This window comes from Syngnathus floridae, chromosome 5, assembly GCF_059516105.1.
Source record: "Syngnathus floridae isolate MCC-2025c chromosome 5, RoL_Sflo_1.0, whole genome shotgun sequence".
NCBI lineage: Eukaryota > Metazoa > Chordata > Actinopteri > Syngnathiformes > Syngnathidae > Syngnathus > Syngnathus floridae.
Genome location: NC_142417.1, coordinates 5,753,868 through 5,777,032, shown reverse-complemented (window position 1 = coordinate 5,777,032; position 23,165 = coordinate 5,753,868). Strand labels below are relative to the sequence as shown.

Genomic DNA, 23,165 nt, shown 5'->3' with positions numbered 1-23,165 from the left:
GCGGTCATAAAACAATAAATTGCGCACACAAACACACACACGCACACACACGTGATGTATTTGTTTGTTTGAAGTGTGTGACCACGCCGCCGGGTTGTATTATTGCAGATGGTAACAAAACTTTTGCTCTAAATTGGTTTTAAAAGGCATCATAAAGCGGTCTGGCCATCTTTCATCACCTCCTGCCGTCTTCCCTCGTCGTGACTTTGGCTCTAAACCAGAGGAGAGTATGAGTGGATGCTCGGTTTGATTCAGTGCTATCTAACCTTGCTTTATGAAAGCATTAAATTGATGGTTCCAGACCAGCCCAGAGAAAATGCACATAAAACTGGGACTAACTGAGAGATAATAGTCCTCGTAAACTGGTCTAAGAGCTCTATAACTCACATCGTCCTCAACTTGTTCTGTCTCGACAGAGCAGTCCATTCAGACGCCTTGGATACAAACTTTGATGCAAAAAAAACAACAAGTGCCTTGAGCTCTTTCTGTACGAAATTCGGCTCACTGTAAACTAACCCCACGAAAATGCTACTTTGAGAATTTAATCGGAATCTAATCGAAAGCGTGCATGGGTGTGTGTTTTGTCCAACGCAATAACGCATAAGTTTCAATTGAACAAATAGTTTAGAACATTCAATCTGGGTACTCACCTACACAATTTAATAATCTCTAATACAAGAAGTGTAGCACAAAAAAAATGTATTCACCAATGCTAACAATGCTTGCAGCGGTGTGGAACGACACCGAAGCATTCCAAATTCATACGGGAACCGATATATTAGGAACAGGCCGCTACAGCCCCAAAATGAATATGTTAGCCTTAAAAATGGCAAGTGAATAAACAAATCTGAAGATGCTTTCATGTAATCTATATTTGCTCCGATGGATTAAATGAAAAACTATGTTGGACGTAATAACAGCGGCTGTCACTTCGATGAGTGATGAGCCGAAAAAGGCTAGCTTTTGCGCACGCGTGTGTGTGTGTGCATGTGTGTGTGTGTGTGCTAATGGAGAGAAGATAAAGACATCTTCCACCAAGCACTTTCAAGGTCGCCCAGCTGACAAAAAAAATGCTCAGCGTTGGCTGTGACGTCTATGAGAATTTCTTGTCTTGTTTATTTGTTGTCTAAGTTCTAAGTAACTCTTTATGAAAGAATAACACTTCTAAACACAACTGCATGTTAAACAAGTGTAAAAAGCAGTTCATGCAAAACATCTCCATTCGTAACGTTATACGTTTGCCAAGAATCACGCTCCAAAAGAATATTTTTAGAGCTAAATGACTCGCAAGATGTTGCATGCAGGTAGGCCGCATATATGATGTGGGAGTCTTACGGTACAACTTGCACGTTTGCTCGGGGTGATAATGGATGGCCGCTGTGTGCCCGCTGACGTGTTATTCTTTTATAAAACATTGCCTCAGCGTAGCACCGCGCTAGGGAGAACGTGTCATGCGTGTGATGAATGAGCAGAGGCTAACATCTTCACTCCTGCCCGCTAAGAGATGCTCGCATGGACACAGCGTACACGTCCGCGCATCAACTTAAACATGAGCTCATTTCCAGTAAATAAAACGGACTTTATTGTCAGCGAGATCAAAACGGCCACATCTCACCGCAGTTTCCTTTTCAATGTCGTGACTACAGAGGAAGTCCTTTCAATGCTTTCGCTCGGACAGGTTTTCATGGCTTCATCTTTTATTTTTTGATTTGATCACAGCAGTAGCATTAAGAAGCTCCCGCCTCTCATTTATCACACAACTTGACTAACAAGCTTGCAGCCATCAAAGTAGAGCAACATCAAACGCTGTCGCTGCTATTAAAATACCGGCTGGATGGACAATACAGAGTAACAAGCGCCGACCTGTTTTTTTTTTCTTTCTTCAGAAGTATCAGAGTTGTTTGTAACAAGCAGCAGAGAATGCTTATACGACACGAGTGCTGCCGCAGAGAGAGGAGCAAAAAAAAAAAAAAAAAAAAAAAAGAAAGACAGAGGAGGAGATAGGAGGAGAAGGAGACATGATAGGGAGGAAAGCGAGACAGAGGGGATGAGGGGGGGAGATGAGACAAGTAGACAGAGACAGAGTGGGTGACGTTGCAGGCACTGCAGGTTCTGAGGGGAGGGTGGGAATGGGTTTGTGGGGTGGGGGGGTGCACAGCCAGTCTATTATCAGGGGTCTATAGAGAAGCATTTAGGGACAAATAGGACACCACCCCCCTGTCACCCCAAACCATTCAGCCTCTGTCAGTCGGGCCTATTCAGCCAAATCCCATGGGGAGCCGGTTGGGGGAGGAGGGCTGGCAGCGAGGGGTGCTGAAGATGGAGCACCCCTGTACCACCTCCTTTGTGAGATGCCGTATCTTAGCAACGGCACTCGGGGTGTGACCCGTCGTCATATGGCTCCATTCAGTTTCACAGCAGAGCCTCTTGAAAGACAAACACGCTGACCACCACGCACGCACACACACACGGGGGCCCCGCAGATCTTAACAGGAGCCAAAACGGGCTCCTGTGTACAAAAATTAGCACAGATCGTGCACCCCAACCCCACAGCCCTTCCCACCACCCAAAATCTGGCCTGAACAGCAGAAGTCCCATTGGGAACCTGCTTAATTACTATCAACAGACAGAAGGGAGTTCATCTTTAACATACTTAAGATGATCCACTTCACACACACACACACAATAGAAAAACGCTCCATTTCAGCAAGCCGTCAATCACGTGCTAATTTGATTGACGCAACATGTTGATAAGGTTTGCTCTCAGGATTTTCATACAGAATTAGGATTTAATGACTTGTGATGCCGATTAATTACAGCATAATGATATTTGATTGCTGTTGTCTAATTGTTCTGGCACTTTTTATTTTGTGTTTGCTGGAAACTTATTTTTGTTTAGGATGGCTCCACGGGTGGAAGCAGTGCATGCTTCGGTTTATCGGATACATGTTGTCTTCCCATGCTTTATGGTGGTCACCCTCAAGTCAACCACTTGCCCCCTTCTCAAACACACACGCTGTTTAGGGGGAGGGGCTAATCCCTCTTTTCACATGGGGAGGGGGAACAGCTTTATCAGCTTTGTTCTGCTTAATAGATTTATATACTCCATCTATTATTTAGCCGAGGATTATCACTGTTGCCTGAGGCCGCTGATAAATGTTTACTACGACCTTGGGCCACACAGACGTACACACACGCTCTCATCCGGTAGGCCGTGGAATTGGCGGCGGGGATTAAATAGCTGAGCTATAATCATCCTTAAATCATGCTGCTCTTTTTTCAACCTCGCAAATCCATTTTCAATCCACAGAATAAGATCGTCTTCCGTGCTTTCATGACATCTCATTAAAACACATTTTTATCATTTGTCATAATAAAGCACATTCTTCCCAGAATTACAAACGTAATTCAATTCCAGCCTAATTTTAATTTGTACCATTTTTCCTGATTCATTCCTGCTTCTATTAAATCTTCTCCGGTCTGTGGCAGCTGCAAATTGCTGCACTGCCCCACCGTGGACGGCGTGGGACATGCGGGAACAGCGAGCAAGACTTTCCAACCCAAACAACTCAGGGGACAATTGTCCAACTCCAACTGAATTGATCTCCAATTTGAGGGCTATAAAAACAGATGGCACCGAGTTAGCGCAAAATGTTGCGCAGCGTAAACACAAGAAACACGCACGCGGTCTCGCAAACACACAACTCCCTGTGTAGACACACACGGGCAGACCTATAGGGCAATTTGGTAAATGTCATCAGGTCTGCAGAAAGAGGGAAATAGGCTTGCCTCTCATCTTTGTATCGGGAACACACGTGAGATTGATGAGCAGGGTCTGTTTATGATATCGGTTATTCAAGATGAAAGATGAGGGTTTGCACAGGGGTTCCTCCCATTCACTGTCATTGATTTACACACACACACACACACGCACATACACACACACACAAGGAGAAGAACATAGCCACACACAGCGAGTGTCCTTGCTTTGTCAATAGTCAAGGTTATTTGATATGCAGTAGAATATAGAACTAATATGGCGAGATGCAACATGGTAAACAAGTGAACACACACACACACACACACACACGCCACCCTTAACACATACCCATTTTCAGTCCTGAACAAAGACTGACTTTCTTGAGAAATGTAAGCTCACTAAACAAGCTCAGCGTTACTGAGTGAAAATCCATCAGTGGTACAAAAAAAAAAAAAAAAAGAAGTTGTTTAAAGGCAATAAAGACAGCGAGGAAATTTTCTAAGAGCGGTCGGTAGGAAGACGGAGCATTCAAGGAAGAGGCAATTCCGCTCTTATGAATTAAAACCTATTTCACATTAACAGCCCGCTGAGAGACAAGTGCCGCTAAGTGAATGTGTTGCCCGTGTTTGTGTCAAAAGCCTGTTTTTCTTCCTCGGCCAATTAGAGTGACTATGGCACAAAAGCGGCTAATTTTGTCAAGCTCCTGTAAATGGAATGATGGATGCTGCCTTCTGGTGAGGGGAGGGGAAGGGAGGGGGGGGGGGGATAGCGAGGGCGAACGTAGGCTTTTCGGTTACCCCGGTGAGGCCTCCTTCATTAAAGCTTCTTCGAGTTGAACACATGCAGACAGACAAGAGAGAGATGTGCACAAACATTCCCTATTCAGGATGAATTAAAAACCAACAACACTCGACTTTGCACAAGAGAGCATTCATTATGGGGCCCTAATGTAATGGCATAAAGCAGAGGAGCAACAGCCTATCAAGTGCTGCGATTTGGCTTTTTCTTCCTTTCTTTTTTTTTCTCCCCCGCTAGTGCCGTTTCGTTGCTATAGGGTAATTTGTAGCACTCAGCAGGCCAGCGTAAAGTGAATCAAGATTAATTTACATGCAGGCAAACACTTAGGCAAGGAGGAACAGTAAGCAAATACAACCAGTCAAAAGAGGGGAAAGAATGTTGGAGAATTGTGATCCAACTTTGAAATTCATCAGCCCCCGCCCCAAAATATATATTTTCTTTTAAAAGGAAATTTTTGGATGAAATGCTAAAAATAAAAGTAATGTTTTAATTACACATCGTTCAAATTTCCACACAATGGGCTTCAATCTATTTCAAAATCTGCCATACATTTAGTTGTCAATAATATATTAATGTATTTAGAAAAAAGATTTTTTTGCCAAGTAGTTGCACACAATAAAATAATGTAAAGTCTACTTAAAAAAATTATTTACATTATTTTATTGTGAGCAGTCCCTTGGCAAAATAAAATTGTGTGAATTCAACAAAAATATTTTTACTCAAAAAGATCAAATTCCAAAATCAGTTTGGAGCGCTAGTCTTGTACGAATCGGTTCTTTGGTATAATTTACAGTAATTGTAAAATGTAGATTTTTGGTTTTTTTCCTATTCTGAATCCACACTCCCTATTTTCCAAACCACTTTGCTGACATTCCCCCTCTACCGCACCATGGCGTATTTGCAAGCGCTGCGTGAACACAAACGAGGTTGCTCAATTGAAACACTTTAGACAACACATTTCTGCATGTCCGCGGTGACACAAAGACAAAGAAGATGTGAGATTGAAGTGACAAAAGCTAACTCGGACAAAGTGCAAACATTCAAATCCAAAGGCGGCTTCGGGGTCGGGAATGAAAAAACTAAATGAGCTGTTTGAGGTGGACATGCATCTTGGAGCTTCTCCGACAGAAGCTGGATGGAGTCTTGGCCCGCTGAACAGACTTAACATATCAGAGAAGGTGAGCGATAGAAAGAGAGAGAGAGGGAGGGAGATCACTGGGACGGGATGAAAAGAGAATACCTTTCTATCGCTCAGTGGTAATGGACCCTGGACCGAGCAAGTGGCAGGGGAACCTGACGCGGAGCCATCGTGGACAGCACACATACACGCATACAGAACCGTTCTGTCAAATCTGAATAAACACACATGGGTCGAACCGGCGGGGTGCAGCTCTGGGATTTGGGCTGAGCGTCTGGCATATTTGGCCATCTCAGATCTCCTGTCAGGGCCTGAATGCGGCGTGACAGCAGGAGAGAGGCGGCGGCAGCGTCTGGAGACCCATCTCCATCTATGCATCTCTCACATAAACAAATTCTCCCCCTCGCTGCATTCAGACTAGCCTCTCTGCTCTATTACACACAACACACAGCTGCCACAAGCACTCAGACACCCAATCAACAACCACAGAGAGAGGAAGAGGATGGGAAAGAGAGAAGAAGGGATGAGGAGGAGAAAGAGAAGGTTCAGGGGAGATTGGAGAGCGAGAGAGAGAGAGAGAGAGAGAGAGAGAGAGAGAGAGAGGGGGGGGCTGAGATGGGAATGTTGAAGGGAGGGCCAGCGCTCCGGAACCGTGCTCATCGTTCTGTCTGGCCGAGCAGGAACCTCCTAAAAGCAGGACGAGAGGCGTCGGGCTTAAACGGGATGAGGAACAGACAAGGGCAAGGAGTGTGGGGCGAAGGGTTGCATACACATGGAGCGCATGAAATATTCCCAACACCTGCTCTTCCCGTGAAATCGACTGAGCAGAAGGCCAAAAGCGCCCAGGCACAATCAAACTTAATGCAACTACATTGTTCTTTTTTTTTTTTTTTTTTTTGTAAAGGATAGGTGCAAACATTTTAAATCTCATACATTAGCAAAATTAGAAGCATAGTACTACGATTTTACTTCTGCCAGGGAGCTATAATCTAAAAGGGCTAATAAGGTGTGTATATATTTTTAGGGACAAAAAGGTTCAGGTAAGGTTTTTTTTTTTTTTATTCATTCTAAAATTCTGACTAAAATAAAGCTATTTGTACACACTAAAAAAAAAAAAAGATCTTAGAGGGACCTTTTATTGTTGCCAAGCTAAAGCACATCTGTAAAATATTGAGGCTGTCTTGATATTATAGGTGGATGTAGTATTTTGGCAAAGCAGAAATATTCACTGACAGATTTCGCCAGATTTATGAAACATTTCAGAGAAATGCAGCTTTCGAATTAGACCTTTCAAAATGGACCTTTTCCAATTCCGAACATCTACTACCAGGAAGGAGCATCTTAAAAGCACTCGAAAGAAAATGTCTAGTAGCACAGCAACAAGGAGAATATCTTAAAATAGGCTCCCTAATGAATATAACAGGCAGGCTAGCACACATCCAGAAAGAAGCAACATTGATTTGGCACATTACAAAGCATCCCTCCCCTCTTTCCTCCGCTTTCCTACTCAGTTCTCCCACCCTCATCTGATCAGACTATTGATCCCTGGACCAGTCGATCGGCTGCTAGCGCTGTGATCTGGGCCAGGACAATTACTTCAGTGAGTTATAGCGATTAGTTTGTGTCTAGATCAATCTGTACCTCAATAGGAAGAAAGTCTGTGGACAGAGCCTGGGAGACTATTCAACGGGGACTATTTGTAGTACATTCAAGACCAAAAAATAAATAAAAAAATCAGGCCAAGATTAGAATATCTATCCATTTACCAGTGATGAACATCACTTATTAAACACATTAAAACCAATCAATTCGACATTGTTTATATAATGTTATTTGAAAATCTGCTACATCGAGGCTTTCTGGTTTAAGGCCTTGAATGGAGACGCAGGTGAATCCTACCTCCACATTCAAAAATCAAAGCAAAACCTGATCATACTTGAGGAAGGATATGTTCACAAAGTGGACCTTGACATGAGCAGAAAGTGGAAAAAAACATTTTTGTTTCTGAAACTATCTTACCCTTACCATTCTCCATAGATATTCTATTGTAGCTGTAAAATTTATAGCTGTCTTTATAATCCCCATAACTCATATTAACCCATTTTTTGACAGACACACATCTAACACCCCGACACACTTTTTAAATGGCATCGCGGGATGTTATTTTCCAGTATCTGCCACAGGCCGCTAAAAATCAGTGGGTGGTCCGCAAATGGCTCTGGGGCCATAGTTTGGTCACCACAGACAGCAGAAGGAAGTTGTAGCATACAAATATGAATACAGACAGAATTATGTTTATATTCACTGATGTATCAAATTATTTGAAAATATAATTTGTTAAAAAACATAGTATTGAACTATGTGTATCGGACAGTCCTTGAAAACAACTCAGGAGAAAACTTGCTTTCACCCTAATTTAATCCATAGCAATTTCATTTTTCAGAGTCCTTAAAATGTACTGATCGACAGGTCCCTATTAGATATAGAAGACAAACTACGCACACACACACGCACGCACACACCTATTGTCGGTGCTTGCTGTATCCAACCCAGTGGCATTGGTCTGACATTGCATAAGTCATTAAAGGCAAACTAGTACTAATGTCGGAGGCAAATCTATTTATGTTGATAGTATTCATGGGCAATCTTTCCATAACATTGATCAACACAGTCTAATAGGAAAATAATAAACAATTACTCCAGCAGACGAGAAGGGTAATTGATTTTCTTCTGTAAATTACCACCGCCACCAGGCCTGCGTACACAGAAAGGTGATCATCTGCATAAAATCAATGGGATATGATCCTCTCTGTATGATAATCATGGACAGTAACCAAGGAGTCGTCATTAGCGTTGGAGCATGAGAGGAAAAAAAAAAAAAAGCATGACAGCGGAGGTGAAAAAATGGCGGTCAGGCAGATGTTAAAATGCTCTTTTGTTTGTCTTGCCCACATGATGAAAAAATGTTGACTACCTTTGAATGTTGAATGAAAGTGGGCCGGGTTCAAAACCAGATTTGATTCATTTCTACTTCATGTTCACACCCGCGGTGTTCTCATGCAGCTCGACACTGACAAATGGTGATTGGTAAGCCCACCAGTGGACAGCTATATGTATGACTCTGAGCAAGCCTCCAAATCAATATCCAGTCCTTCCAAAATTAATAACACCACATGCAAAGATCGGGCCCTGTACTCTCAGACAAAAGAGGGCACCGGCCGCTCTATACACTTGTGACGACAAAGGTTAGGAGGAAAAAGCGCAAACCAGAGCACAAACATTAGAAAAACACCTCTTAACATTATTAAAGTGTTCAATCACCTATATGTCTAATAAATTCTCCTTCTAATCAGCTTTCCTTTTTAATGTTGATTTATCATTATAACAAAATTGGAATATAGTAGCAAATAAAAAAAGCAGGTGTCATGCAGAATCACTGCACCTTTAATAATATAATATAATATAATATAATATAATATAATATAATATAATATAATATAATATAATATAATATATAAAAACGGATGGAGAATATAATATAATATAATACAATGTATAGAAAATTGATATAATAAATATTTAATAATAAAATGATCACTTTTCAGGGGTGAAAAAAAAAAACTGGCTTATGGCAATTATTTCACCTAACTCACAGAATTTTAGCTTCACCAGCCACACTGGGCACTATTTTACCAGTATGATGAATGACCTTTTTTTTTGTTTTTTTTAACCAAATAAAGCCCTTTGCAGTAATAAAGGAGTTGGGTTTTTAATGCCGGGAGAAGGAGCTGGACACAATCAGCAAGACGATGCTTTCAGTATATTAGCTTCTCAAATCAAAGCACCACAGAGAAAAGACAGAGGCAGCATTTAACATAGCAAGGAGCCACGGAGCAGATGAATAGAACGAATGTGCCGTTTCAATATGCACTCCCTTCATAGACTTTAATGGCCTATTGCAAAGTGAAGTGTGTTAACACCCAATAACTACATTAGTGCGGGACTATTTTTTAAGAGGACCGAAGAGGCTCGGCCAATTTAGCATTTCCATTTGCGTTGCTGTTGTAAATTGCACACAATGAAATCAAAACCACGGGTACACCGAGTACAGTCTGTTACCCATTATCAAGTTATCCTGATTTATTAGAAATAGTTAATTTCAGACACTAAGTGCAATAAAAGGCACGGACTGATATACTGTAGAAAGTGTGCAAGGCCAGCACATCCGCTCAGAGTAAAGATTTGGATAAAGTGAATGTATACGGGAGTGACGTGTTTGGGGGGTGCGGGGGGGCGTCCAAAAAAAAAAAAAAAAAGAGTTTAGTTCAGATTGATGCTCTGCTTCTGTCATGACGGAAAAGGCAGAGATCCCTCAGTACTAATCAACAGGCTGGACACGAGCTGGTCTTTATCACTTTGTCCCCCTTTATATGAGTCCCAACCTTGGCTGTGTGACCAGTTGCCTGATTTCTCATTTTGTTGCACTGCGACTGACAGTGAGCGGCTCTGATTGAGGGGATCCATTAGGGATCAGCCCGAGGAAAGCCCGTTTGATGGATGAGACCAGCAGTCACCTTCAAAGCTTGCTAACAACACCTGTATCCTCTCTGTCACACGGGCGCACACACACACTCACACAAAGCAGCCACACTTCTGCTGACATCTAGCAATTTACTCACTTTGTAGGGAGGGAGGGAGCAACAGAGGAGAGAGATCTTCAAAGCTGAAAATCCATACCGGCCTGTCACTTCAACTTGGGGCTAAAACTAACAGTGGAGTTGCACTTTTGAAAATATAGGTGCTATTTAAGAAAAACAAATACATAAGTTGAGGCTAAACTTCAAAGCCGCCTCTGGTTCTCGAATGGTCACATGACACCTGGCGGCCGGCCTCGCTTGGCACGGCCTAGCCTCTGTTGCTTTTCAATTACGACAAGCGCTAATCAATCGAGGAGGTATTGAATTGGGATCAACTGAGCAGTGCAACACACTTTTTTGTTTAATCCTTTCCTATTTTCTATTGTTATTTTATGTTGTGTTTTTTAAAGCCTTTGGTTACAGCGACATCTTTTGCAAAAAATTGTTATTGTATTGTATTTGAAATATGGATAGAGTATATTTTGTCATATAAACAGGAAAGAAAATGATTTTTTTTCCCTGAAGAACAATGGCAACCATGCAGGCACTGACTACTGCTCATGCTTCAGCACCATGGACAGGGCATTGACCATTTTTACTTAGTCCCCGCCAACACAATTTCGTGGTATTTCCATAAAGCTATTTATTTCTCAAATTGTCAAAAGGTACAGGCTTGACTTTGTTTGAAAAGCATTTTAGAAAGCTCCAGCAAGGGATATATAAGACAATATATGAGGTTGAAACTCAGGTTCAGGTCATTGGACCCAGACGCTGTAGTGATAACATGAGACTTATCTCAACCAGCCTATATATAATTGCTTGGCCCCAAATTAACCCTACAATTATCCGTTGGGTTTTTGATGCAGGATTTCTAATTACAACCACATATGAGGCAAAGAAATGCAAAATTATACGAGTGTTTGTCATTGTATTGCAAGTGTACAAGTGTGTTGATGGGAATAGCTCTCATGTGCCTAACAGGCTAATTGCTCTCAGCAGTATTAGGGCCCATCAGCATTTGACATTTAAATACGGAGCTGCTAAAAGCCTCTCTGCTTATTTAACATCAACATTACCATCCATCACAACGCTCACAGAAGGGCAGACAGAGTTGCGGGGGTCTTGTTGACTCCATTTCTCTCATTTCCCGGCTCTTCAAACCTCTGAGTAATTTCTCTCCTAAATCATCAATTGATGAAGCTAATCAGAATAATGCTTCTAATATAGATGGCCGGGCAGCAAGAGCCGTCCAAAGGCATCGTGTAATTTGTACACGGTATGAAATATGGAGGGAATGCCGGGATAAGTGAAGGTAAGCAGGGAGGGTGAGAAAAGGAAGATGAGCAATGGAGTGTGGAAAGAGAGAGAGCGAAGAGGAATGGTGGGATGGTGAAACAGAGGGAGGAAGGTCAGCAGTGTGGCGTTACAGAAGGAAGGTAGAGGCTGATGGGCACCAAATGAACAAATTATGACGGGCTCCATTTTGCAGGATGGGGTCACCCCTCCCCCATCTCCCTGCCACCCTTCCTCTCTCCTCCACTCCTCCTCTCTCTTCTCCTCTCTGACAGTTCAATTTCCCCCTCTCGCCTCTCCGCTGCAGCCTGCTAATTGTGAGTGAAGCCTTATCATTGGGCCCCCCGTTCACCCTCGGCCCGAGGCATCGCCGCGTCTTAGGGAGGAGACCGGAATGTCAAAATGTTATCCGAGACGGCAATCCACCAGAGAGACAGAGGTCACACACAATAAGAGTGGACGCTCATCCGAATTCGCAAGCACGGGAAAGTCATCTTTTGCACAGAATGCAGGGACAAATGATTAAAAACCATTGCGGGTTATATATGATGGATAAATAGATTGACACATTGGGTGGATGGGTGGACGGATGGACGGACGGACAGATGGACGGACAGACGTTAAAGGGTCTAGAAATTCCAGTTAGCAGAACCAACTGCTAATGCTAGCTGCTATCCGCAACATCATTATTTTGTGTCGCTTGTTTTAAACATGAAACTTGTTTGTGCTGGTGGGATTAAAAAAAAAAAAAAAAAAAGCAGTAATATATTTTGCTTATGGAAACGCTGCAATAAACATGGTACTCAATCATTATTGTGTTTGTGGAATAAGAATTAAGCAGAAAAAAAATCACTCGCACGGGAGGGCCACTATGTTCGGGACACACATAAGCAAGTATATGCAATATTTTATTGTACTTTGTAGATCTAAATCAACAACTGCTGATAAAGATTTTTTCACATTTCAAAAACTTTGGAGAAAATGTGCAGTATGTTTTTTTTTTTTTCATTCTAAAAACTGGAAGCGATGCTTGGACGGACTGATGCGTTCAGTAATTTGACAGTTTTTACTCGACTATATTTCTATATTGCACTTCTATATTGTCTCGTCAGATCTAAAATCCACACGCTAAGAGGAAGCTTGGGTAGAGGCGGGGGCAGGGAGGGGGAGTCTAAAGTAATTTACTGGTCAGCTGATTAGGCTGCTCTCGGGTCAGAATAATCTGAATGCAGGAGGAACTAGCGGGACAGAATCCCTGACCCCAAACGTCCCCATCACACAAGGCCAGATAGAGGGAACAAGCGGGCTCGGAGGAGAAAAGATTCGGAGCCAGATCGCTCATCTGTATTCCGACACTGGTAATAAGGGTTAATTCATTGGTTAAGGATTAACAAGGCGCAAGAGTGTGATAGGCAAGCAGTTGCCTTCTCAAATATAAGTTTAAATCAACCCCATTAGCTGCGATATAATTCCAGACCCAGAGCCTCTCCTGGTGGTAAAGTAATTACACAATGACCTCTGGGACTACGCTTTTAAAGTAAAACTCCATTGAAAAGTCAGATTTTTCTTCGAAGACTTTTCCCCTCTTTGATGCAGTTAGCATTTCAACTGAGGCTTGGCATGAATGGTATCTTGCAGCATACAAAACGAAAGTCTGCTGTTTCCTTGACAACATCGTGTTTAATCGGTCTCACAGTATGGTCGCTAAGTAGTTTTTCTTTTTTGATAAAATTTTCACTTGGGTTTGAGACTCCAAAGAGAACACAATACTGAAGGATTATTGATTGCACAATTTGGTCAGTCATCGAGGGGAATTTCATTGATTGTGTGAGCTGAGTTATTTTGTAAATTCCATTACAATGCAGTAAAAGCTGGAGGCTCAATTTGTTTAGTACCAACTCGTTCGCAGTGGGACATTTAACGGGAGGGCAAAACAGTATGTTGATTTAAGTAAAAACTTTAAATGCAGCTTGTCATGCAGTTTGATTTCTATCGAAATAGTAGTAGAAGTCAAAATAAATATTTAGGAATTATTCTGGATAACAAACTGGCTTTCGAGACCGACCAAAACTTTTCTGAATTCCTCGTTTTCATCATTTTTCACCCATTTAATAATTCAATAATGTCACTTCACGGTCGCTTTAAATTCAGAAATGATGACTAGACTGCATTATACACATAGTATTATTCATCCTTATTTAAAATGAAAATAGGTTAAAATTCACTTGCATGTCAGACACAAGTCGAATGTGACCTCATGGCAAGCCTACACTAATGACAATCTGAGCTAAGCTAATATTTCATCATCAGCTAAGCGTTGTTGGAATAGTCTGGATGCTATTAGCAGACTAATGTGCAAAATACTCAGGAGCTGTTAAAGAGCAGCCAGCCTCGGTCACACTTAGGATCCACTGGCTCTTTTAGCTACGCGCATAAATTAGCATGTGAAGCAGAGACACGCAAGTGATGGACACACAGGTGACCCTTCCACGTATAGGTACACGCACAAAGGCACACAACACACACACACAAGCATGGACACCGTGACCCCTACATGGTTGATGAGACAGGGGCTGATATGCGAGTCAGGCGGAGCCACATTTGTAAAAAGAGATAGCCAATTACGGGAGCCCGGGCTGGGGGATAATAGCCTGCCTGTCAGGGTCTGTGTGCATGATCTGTAAGCGCATGGATGTGTGTGTGTGTGTGCCTGCGCCTGAGCACGTAGCACCCAAGAGTGAATACCAAGCTCCCTATTCTCACCTATTTGCCCTATATCTTCATTGCTTGGGTATTAATTTCAGAGAAGCGTGGCTGCACGGAGCGCGGGTCGTTAGTGTGATTCATCTGGGCTTCCTCACCCCCCATCCCAAAAAAAAAAAGGAGGCGAAAGACAGAAAGGAGCTTGAGGGCTTTGCTGCCTCAACTACGAGAATATTTCTGGTTCCAGCAGCATGAGACAGGGGCTAAGATTGAACTCGAATCACTTTTTGTTTCTTTATAACCAAATATGATGGTACTTCCAAATTTGATTAATTCAGTTATTTTCACAAAGTTGTCGTGCCTATTTTACTTGAGGAATGATACATGTTTGTAAAAAAGTGTGTTACGGGGTCCTTGACCTGCTTCTATATCCAGAGCTATGCCACCTTTTAGCTAAATAAGAAACAATGACAACAACCATCTTGTGGGGAGCTAACGAGGCGGGTCATTTAAAGGTGGAGACACAATGGAGGATATCTCGTCAACGTAATGACTCAAGGCATTCCAATCAGGGCGTGTGACGCCGTGGACCGCTATTATAGAGACATTTGGACCAAACAGACCAGAAAGAAAGAGGAGGGGGCAAAAAAAAAAATACAGCAGCAAGAGAATCATTCCAAAGCTCCAACATCAGTGCTTGTCCTGTACTTTCTACAGACGCATGATCTCCTCAAGGACTCGGCCCCGTCAGCCACGGCGGCCCAGCCACCTGAAACGGAGCCATGATGGACTATCAGAGGAAGGGAACGCGTTCAGGGGAATTGTGTGGATTTAGTGGTCTGCTGCTGACACATGGCTTTGAGCGTGCTAGAAAAGCACTTTAACTCTTCACTGCTTTTATAGCATGTACACACCCCATAAAACTTGAGTCTATGTGGCATCGCTCACGCTTTCAGACACTCGCACACCGTGCATATGCGTCACATTTGTACATTTGACAAGCAAATTCTCCAAACTTTTCTCTCAATCGGATTAGTTGAAGCGGTAATTTGATGACTTGTGTTTGCTAGCGAAATAGATGAAGCAAAAAGATGGCCAAAGTGGCGCACCCTTGTCTCTACAACTGCTTTATACTCGTAAATGTGACATTCTATTTGTTCCACATGACTAAAGATTATGTCAGTTATATCTGATTGATGTGAGAGCATTATTCGCATTAGTGGCATGTAAGGGGCATAAATGCGCTAGACATAAATGTGTAAAGATTTGCACTGGGATGCAATGAATCCATGGATATTTTTTACCACCATAAGAATCAAGGATTTGTAAACCAGGCCGGATATTACGATATTGGGATTGAACCCAATTATGATGTGAATTAAGATAATAACTAACACAAAGCAAAGATGTGTCTCTGTTTGAGGTGTACATTTGTGGAATAAATGAAAATGTCGTTCAATTATACAATAGAAAATCCTGTTTAAATTGACAGTAATATATCGCCGGCCTTGTCTTCATATATTTTTTTTAAATAAATAAATCTATACATTGCCGATGATCACTCCACACACGAGGGTGTAATTTTTACAAATTATGGACCAATTAAAAGTGATGATCTTTTTGACAATGCAGTTAACTGCCAACCCAGTTAATATCTTAGACATCTATAACCGTCAATGGCACTGAATTAGTTAATAGTTGAGTAAACATGTCGTTTTTCCCTGAAAAGTAAAGATTTTGGAAGTACAAGGATTTCGCCAATCATTATAAAATACCCCAAGGCCTTGAGTTTGACATCTGTGATCTAATCTTTCACCAATCGGAGGAGTCAGAATGCGCAGAGGATTTTTGGATTAACACTATTCCATATTTACATATTCCATCTGTAGAATTTAGCTTCAAAATAAAAGTGTGGCCGCAAATCGTTTTGACCGTGAAAATGTTAAAGACCCCCTATTTATACTGTGCCGATCACCGATTTCGGTGTGAGCCGCACTTTCAAATGATGAAATTGGAGAAAAATTCGCTATGTATGCCAATTAATGGCCAAATGAGCGCATCTTTATGTGATTCATACACATTTAAGACGAGCCAGATTGGAGCTTAAATGCAAGAAAACAAAGCAATATGTGCTCTAGCTCTCTGGCCGTTTCTCCATCTCTGTAATAGAGATGCAAGCTCCGTAATGCTCGCTGGGAGCCAAGCATGAGATTGAGGATTTCTCACACACCATGCATTATTCATAGTGCAGAGCAACAGAGTGTGTAAGATGAGAATTACGCAGCATGAAGAGAACAGGGGAGCGAGGACTGAAGGGAGAACAGGGTGGTGGTGGTGGTGGTGGGGGGGGTGGCGAGGAAGGAGAGGGCAACGCAGGTGAGCGAGAAAGACTGAGGGGAAGTGAAAGGAGGGACGGTGGACACGGTCAGATCTCCATTTTCTTTTCCTGTCAGCTTAACCCCCGGATTGTTCTTGGAGTTGGAGAACAGTGGGGTGGGACGGAAATGAATATGGAAACTGGAGAGCCCGGAGAGCGTCGGCAGATTGGCTCACAATTTGCATTTGTTAAGTACGCGTCTTGTGAGTCGGTTTGTATTCCGAGCACAAACTGAATAGCGCGCAGGAAATTTCAGGGCTCCGTTACAATTCGTGTCCAGCCTTCCTTCTTCGTAATGAAAAACAGTGGGAAGTGAGTCGGTGTTGGAATTGATTTGTTTAACAATGGCAATGGAACAAAGCAGGAGGCACGGGAGCAAAAATAGAAGGCTCGCTATCTTAAATGAAACCCCGAGACCAAGAAATTGCAAGATTGTGGCAGATACAATTTGACAAATGAATTGCACGGAATGATATTGTGCGGTTTTTTTTATTATTTCAAATAATTGATCAATGGCGGAAGAAAAAGCTCCATTATGCTGCAACAACGTTCGCAAAAGACATCAACCCTCGCAAATATACTCATGGCGCTTTTAATTTACACCTGGAAAGTACAGCAGGTAATTGCAGGAATGTAATTCATCAGCCACTGTTTTTCTTATTTGAATTATTAAATCAAATCGACTGTTGGAGGAAACGGCTGCGATAAAATTGCAGTTATTCTCCTGATGACCCTCATTTTCTTTGTCTGAAAGCCTTTCTCAGCAGAGGACTGATGGTTATTAAAGTGCCACTTTAATGGAATATTCCATTACGCTGTATATTTTGGTTAAAATTTTACCACGCGTGTGTATGTGCACGTATCGCCGTCCTCGTCTCAGATGTGGCCTTAATGACAAGAATGTGACGCTTACTGGCTTTTTAACTTCCCGGTGATGAAAAGCCAGTATTAATTTGGGCTACAGATTTCATTTGTTCAGAACAGGAAAAACAATATAAATCACTTTTAGAGTGATTAGAGGGAGGGTTGGATTAATCCAGGCTTGATTAGGGCATTATGCCGCCTTGTTATGGACACACAGGGTGACTGACGGTAATTACTGTCTGTAATAGGAGAACACACACTCAGTCAAGGCATCAGACACAGCAGCCGAGGTGTGTGTGTGTGTGTGTGTGTGTGTGTGCGTGTGTGTGTGTCAGCGCACGCATTTCGAGATACTGCGCTTGATAATGTTTCCACCAATTGGAGAAATATGTCGAATATTTGTTGGCATGAGCTGGGATGAGAATTTGGCGACAGACACACAAATAGTATTCCAGGGGAGTGAGTCATGGCTTTCTTTATGATTATTGATATCCTGAGACAAACATATTTACCCGGATAATAAAAACAGATGGCAGTAGGTAAGACTAATATTACTCTGTGGAAAATGAGAGAGGTGCTAAATCAGCAAATCAATTTACGGACGCGCAATTGAGCCTCGTCCATACACAACGTGGACAACTCGAGGAACCAAAATGTCCACGAGGAAACAAAAGGATATTTGAATTAGGCTCATTACAGGGCGACTGATTTTATTCTTTACACAAGAGGTGTCTTAACAGCATTTTACATTAGAAAGGGTTATACCGTTTTTGATACGAGAGGTTTCTGAATGTGTCAAGCTAAATATCTTTTTAAAGTTTGGAAGCAGACATAAGGCGAGCGACCGAATGAGACGTGTCCCATTTTAAAAGAGAAGTGGAAAATAATATATATTACGCATATTTAACGTAATGCTGTACATCTCCCGTGTGGCGTGTTCCTCTTTTATAGCGTCCATTGTTCCTTTTCATCACGTCGCTGCTTGGAGGAGAACTTAAAACACGCTGTTGGCTCAGCAAGAGTTGCCACATGATTTGATATGCTGACCCCCTCCTCCTACCCCCAAGGCAGTCCCTTTGGGCTGTAAAACAGCCATTGAGGACCTTATTTTACGAGTGCACACTTCTGCTCTTTGCATGTTTATGGCCAACATTTGGAACAAATGGCACGCATTGGCTGGAACAACACAGATAAATCTTGTCAAGTCACAGGCGGGGACGCCGAGAAAGTGCGGCACTCAGTGGCGCTCGCTGGTTGACGGGAGGAGTGCTTGCATTATTCAATTAATACCTGAAAGGGGCACAATTTATGCAGCATTTAGCGACGCGGGCCGGGACACGCAAACACAAAACATGCGGCTCGCAAAGGCAGACTTGTGTTTGTATCCTGGGAAAAGACTGGACTCCCCCTTCCATTTTGCCAAATCAAATATACAGTGAGAGCAAGCTAAAAGGCACTTTCAATCAGCCGCTGCAGGTCTTTCTGTCAATCCGTGAACAACAACAATCTAGCCTACTTGGAGTGGTCCAAGTCAACATCCATTCCCCAATAAATTCAATCAGTGATGGCGCGCGCGCGTGTGTGCGTGTGTTTGTGTGTCACTCTGACAGGTACGACAACAAAAGATCATTTTTCAAGTAACACCAGCACATTGGAGACTGTTGAATATTCAAGGGCAGGCGGTTAAGTTTGCAAAAATACAGAATGTGAAGGCACTTGATTTTTTTTTTTTTTTGCACGCAAAGTCGTTCCGCATTCAAAGTGGACGATAGGGGCAAATAATGTTAAGAGAGCTGAGCAGCAGAGTTGTCAGGCCTGAGCTAATGACATTGACGTGGAGGGCCTGCACAGCGGAGTGATTGCCTGACAGTTGCAGAGCCAAAAGCAGAGCTCGCCGCCTCATCATGGCCCTGCCTGCCTGCCTGCCTGCCTACGCTCTCATTATTCGGCCACAAATGGAAATGCAAATCGCTCGCTTGCCGCGGACGCCTCAAATTTATTAAACTAAAGGGTTTAATTTCCATTTTTCTCTGCATCAGCTTTATTTATAAATGTCGTGCCCTATGAAGACCCTGTTATTTTCTCCTTCTCCTCCAAGCTCTTAACAAATCTGCTCATTAATATGGAAATGGAGAATCAATCGGGTTTTTTTCTCTCCCCCCCCTCCTCCTCTGTCGAAGGGCATTGTGTGTAATGTAATCTGACTGGTCATCAGAACAAACAGGTTTACATATTCACACAGAACTTATGTCCACACTCCAAAATATGAATAGGATATATATTTTTAATTTTTAGCTTACCTTAACATAACAAAAGGTTTACATGTTTCTTATTTTCAGTTTTGCTCTCTATAGCCAGATGGCCGTCACTACTAAAATGTAGTCACATGACACACAATTGTCTGAGGCTTGTTGAATTAATATTGAAATCAATTTAGCCTTTTTTTATTATTACTTTATGATGATAATGCATATCATATTATATTGGGATTGTTAGCACTGTATTGTATCAGGCTTAGAGTGACAAAGATTTTAAAGGTAGCACAAATGAATGTCTTTAAGGGGAAGCAAAATCCAAATTTTGTTTACAAGAATCTTTTTCCACTGAGTTCTGATGAATATTGCATTTGTGCAATATAAATTATCCTTCCGTTTTTATCCATCTCAGGTGGCGACCATTTTGCCACTTGTTAACAGCAAATGACATCACAGTTGCTCGGGTCTCGGGTGAGATACAAAAAGTGAACTCTTAGAACTTTTGAAAATTTCGACTTGACTTCTCCTTTAAGATTACCACATTTCGTTTTGGTACCGTGTTGGTGCGGGTAAATCAAATGATACCATTATATTCGGTTTTAGCAAAAGGTCATTAGATCACCAAATTATTATTTTTTTTTTATAATTTGTAAACTAAAATTTACAGAACCATTTTTGCTAAATGTTTTACTTCAATTCATTAAAAAAATAATAAAGAGTTAAACAAAAGTGCAAGTTTTCCAGCTGAGTGCACATTTGGTCAGTTTTTGGATTAAAAGAAATGCGCTCTAAAATTGATTATCACCAAAGTAATCGTTAGTTTGCATTTAATGTAATGTAGTGCCAATAATTATTTAAATATATTTCAGTGATGTGCATTCTTAAATATCGAATGAGTGATTGTGCCTCATGACGATAACATTTAAATACTGCAATGCCATCCCATTCACTCATCAGAATATTGCCAGAATGGCGCCAGATGTTGCGGCATTAATAAGCCATAATAGCAAGTCCTGCTTATCCAACCTTTCAGAACTCTAAAATAACACTCATAGACATTAATGAGATGTAATTATACGCCAGGTTCTAATTCAGGGCAATCTGGGGATAATTGCATCCACGGCTTTTAACACTTGGTCGTCAAGTTGGCGGGTGAATGACTTTCCCTCTGCCTCTCAGTCTGCCCGTGTCCGTCTCTCTACAGTCGACAGCCGAGAGTGAACTATCGCACCTATCCACTCTGGTCGGCGACCTAATGAACATTTCTAAATGGCCATGACCAGCTGGTTAGGAGACTAATGTAGCAGCTATTAGCCAAAGTGGTTGTTTCCACACACACCCACATATACACACACGTGGAGCGCAGTATTAGAGACGGAGGATGGGAGGACGAGGGCGGACATTTTCCCCATCTTTCCCCCCTAGGTGCACATGTAGAGTACATGCACAAAGACGGGCAGTCACAGCCGCGGCGTGTTTATCTTTCACATTGTGCAGCAAACAAACCATGCGACAGATTCTAAACCATTAGAGTGCTTATTAGGGCCTCAAGGTGTGTGCGCATCTGATTAGGAAAATTCAGTTTTACTCAAGGTCTAAGCACTGCGGTTGCAGACCACTGACCATTGATTATTCATAGAGTCTGTGATTGGGTCCATTAATACGAGATTAGAGGAGGAACTGATGCTCACATTCCGTGTGTGTGTGTCTGTGTGTGTGCGTGTGTGTGCATGCGCGTGCGTGTGCGTGTGTGCGCGCTCACACAGAAGGTGAACTGCAATGAACGTGCAAGCCTGTGTTTAGTCCATCACTGGGTTCTGTATAAAATAAGTATTGAGTGAATAAAGCAGACGGAATAGTTAAGAGTCAAAGTTGCAAATACGCTAAATGTATACCGGACATGAGCCTTCAATAAAAGCAAAGAGGTACAAGTGCCTTTTGTTCAAATATGGCCAATAAGATTAAAACAATAAAATTGGGAATATTTTAAGCGCTGTCGTTTACAGCATACCGTAAGATTTCCACCTAATAGCATTTGTTCTCCAATTGAAACTTAATCTGGGTAAATGGTGCTTAAATGTTTAAATCACATTTACAGGCTGTCAACTCATCTGATGCTCTTCACATGGTCACCCTTCGTTTGAATGAAAATAAATTGGAGGCAAATGAGAAAAAAAGATTCTGCCAAAAGAGACAGCGAGGCGGCTACTGACGGCATAGTAGCGCCCCCTAGTGGCTATTACGAGAACCTCGGGTGTCTCGTACAACTGGCTGCGCTACTTTCACTGTGGAGTGGGCCAAAATAATTCATACGCTGTGATTTTTACGAGAAACAAGCCATCATGATAGATATTATGAAAATGATCATCCTCATTGGCAGCGGAGATCATCGACACAGCAGATGCTTCCATTGCTAATCATCCTCATGATCATTAGCACCATCACCATTAACGTCCTCATTACTATCACATGGAGGAAGATGGCTGTCGTATTTGACCTACAGGAGGTAAAAATACTGTACAGCGGGCATAATCGATTGACTGTAGTGCAATAGGAGCTACATACGGGCACCTAGCTGCACCGTACTTCTACAAACCCAGCATTTAAATAATGGTGATATACTAGTACAGGCCAAAACGTCATGTACAAATTGTAGGTAGGTAGTCGTAAGATTTAAAATGTGTGTACCCCAATTAGTACCATGTTCTGACAACTCAAACAATATCGAACTTAATGAGACAGAGATAAAGAATGGTGTTAAATGCAAACAATCAAAAAGTGAATCGCCCCAAAACATTCAGTACATAAACTGTTGCCATTCATACAACCGAATTATGTTAAAACCCACATACTCGTGGTTTGGCATTCATTGATTTATTTTGGGAACATTCAATTTGTTAGAAACTCATCTGTTTGCAGTGTTGGAGTGATATTGAAGTGAGTTGAAGCGCTTCATTTAGAGTCTAAAGATGGTGGCAAATGACTACTTTTGTCTAAATTTTAGACAAAAGTAGTCATTTGCCACCATCTTGTGGAATCTGTAGGCAATTACAAACCTCTTGGGAGTGGGAGGGTCACTTACTTTCAGATTTGTATCAAACGTACAAATATACGTAGTGAAGAACTATTAGTGAATACAAATGTCTACTTACCTAACTCGGAGCCATTCATATCCAGCAAAGCTGAAAGTCAGCTTTCCACTGTAATTGAAAGTGTTAGTTAGTATCATTGAAAAACCATTTTCTTAAATACACGACAAGTGTATGAAAATAACTGCCTAGAAAATTTACATTTATTGACCAAGTTATCGGAACCTCAAACCGGAATTACCTACAGTTCC

At 41.9% G+C, this 23,165-nt stretch overlaps 1 long non-coding RNA gene across 1 annotated transcript in view; it reads right to left on the bottom strand.

Annotated features, from left to right (window-relative positions):
• The window catches only part of LOC148397752 (uncharacterized), a 51,111-nt gene that overhangs the window by 26,677 nt on the left and 1,269 nt on the right, over positions 1-23,165 (bottom strand). The window contains exon 2 of the long non-coding RNA XR_015858674.1: positions 22,978-23,025. This is a non-coding gene — a long non-coding RNA (uncharacterized LOC148397752). The remainder of the gene's footprint in view (positions 1-22,977; positions 23,026-23,165) is intronic.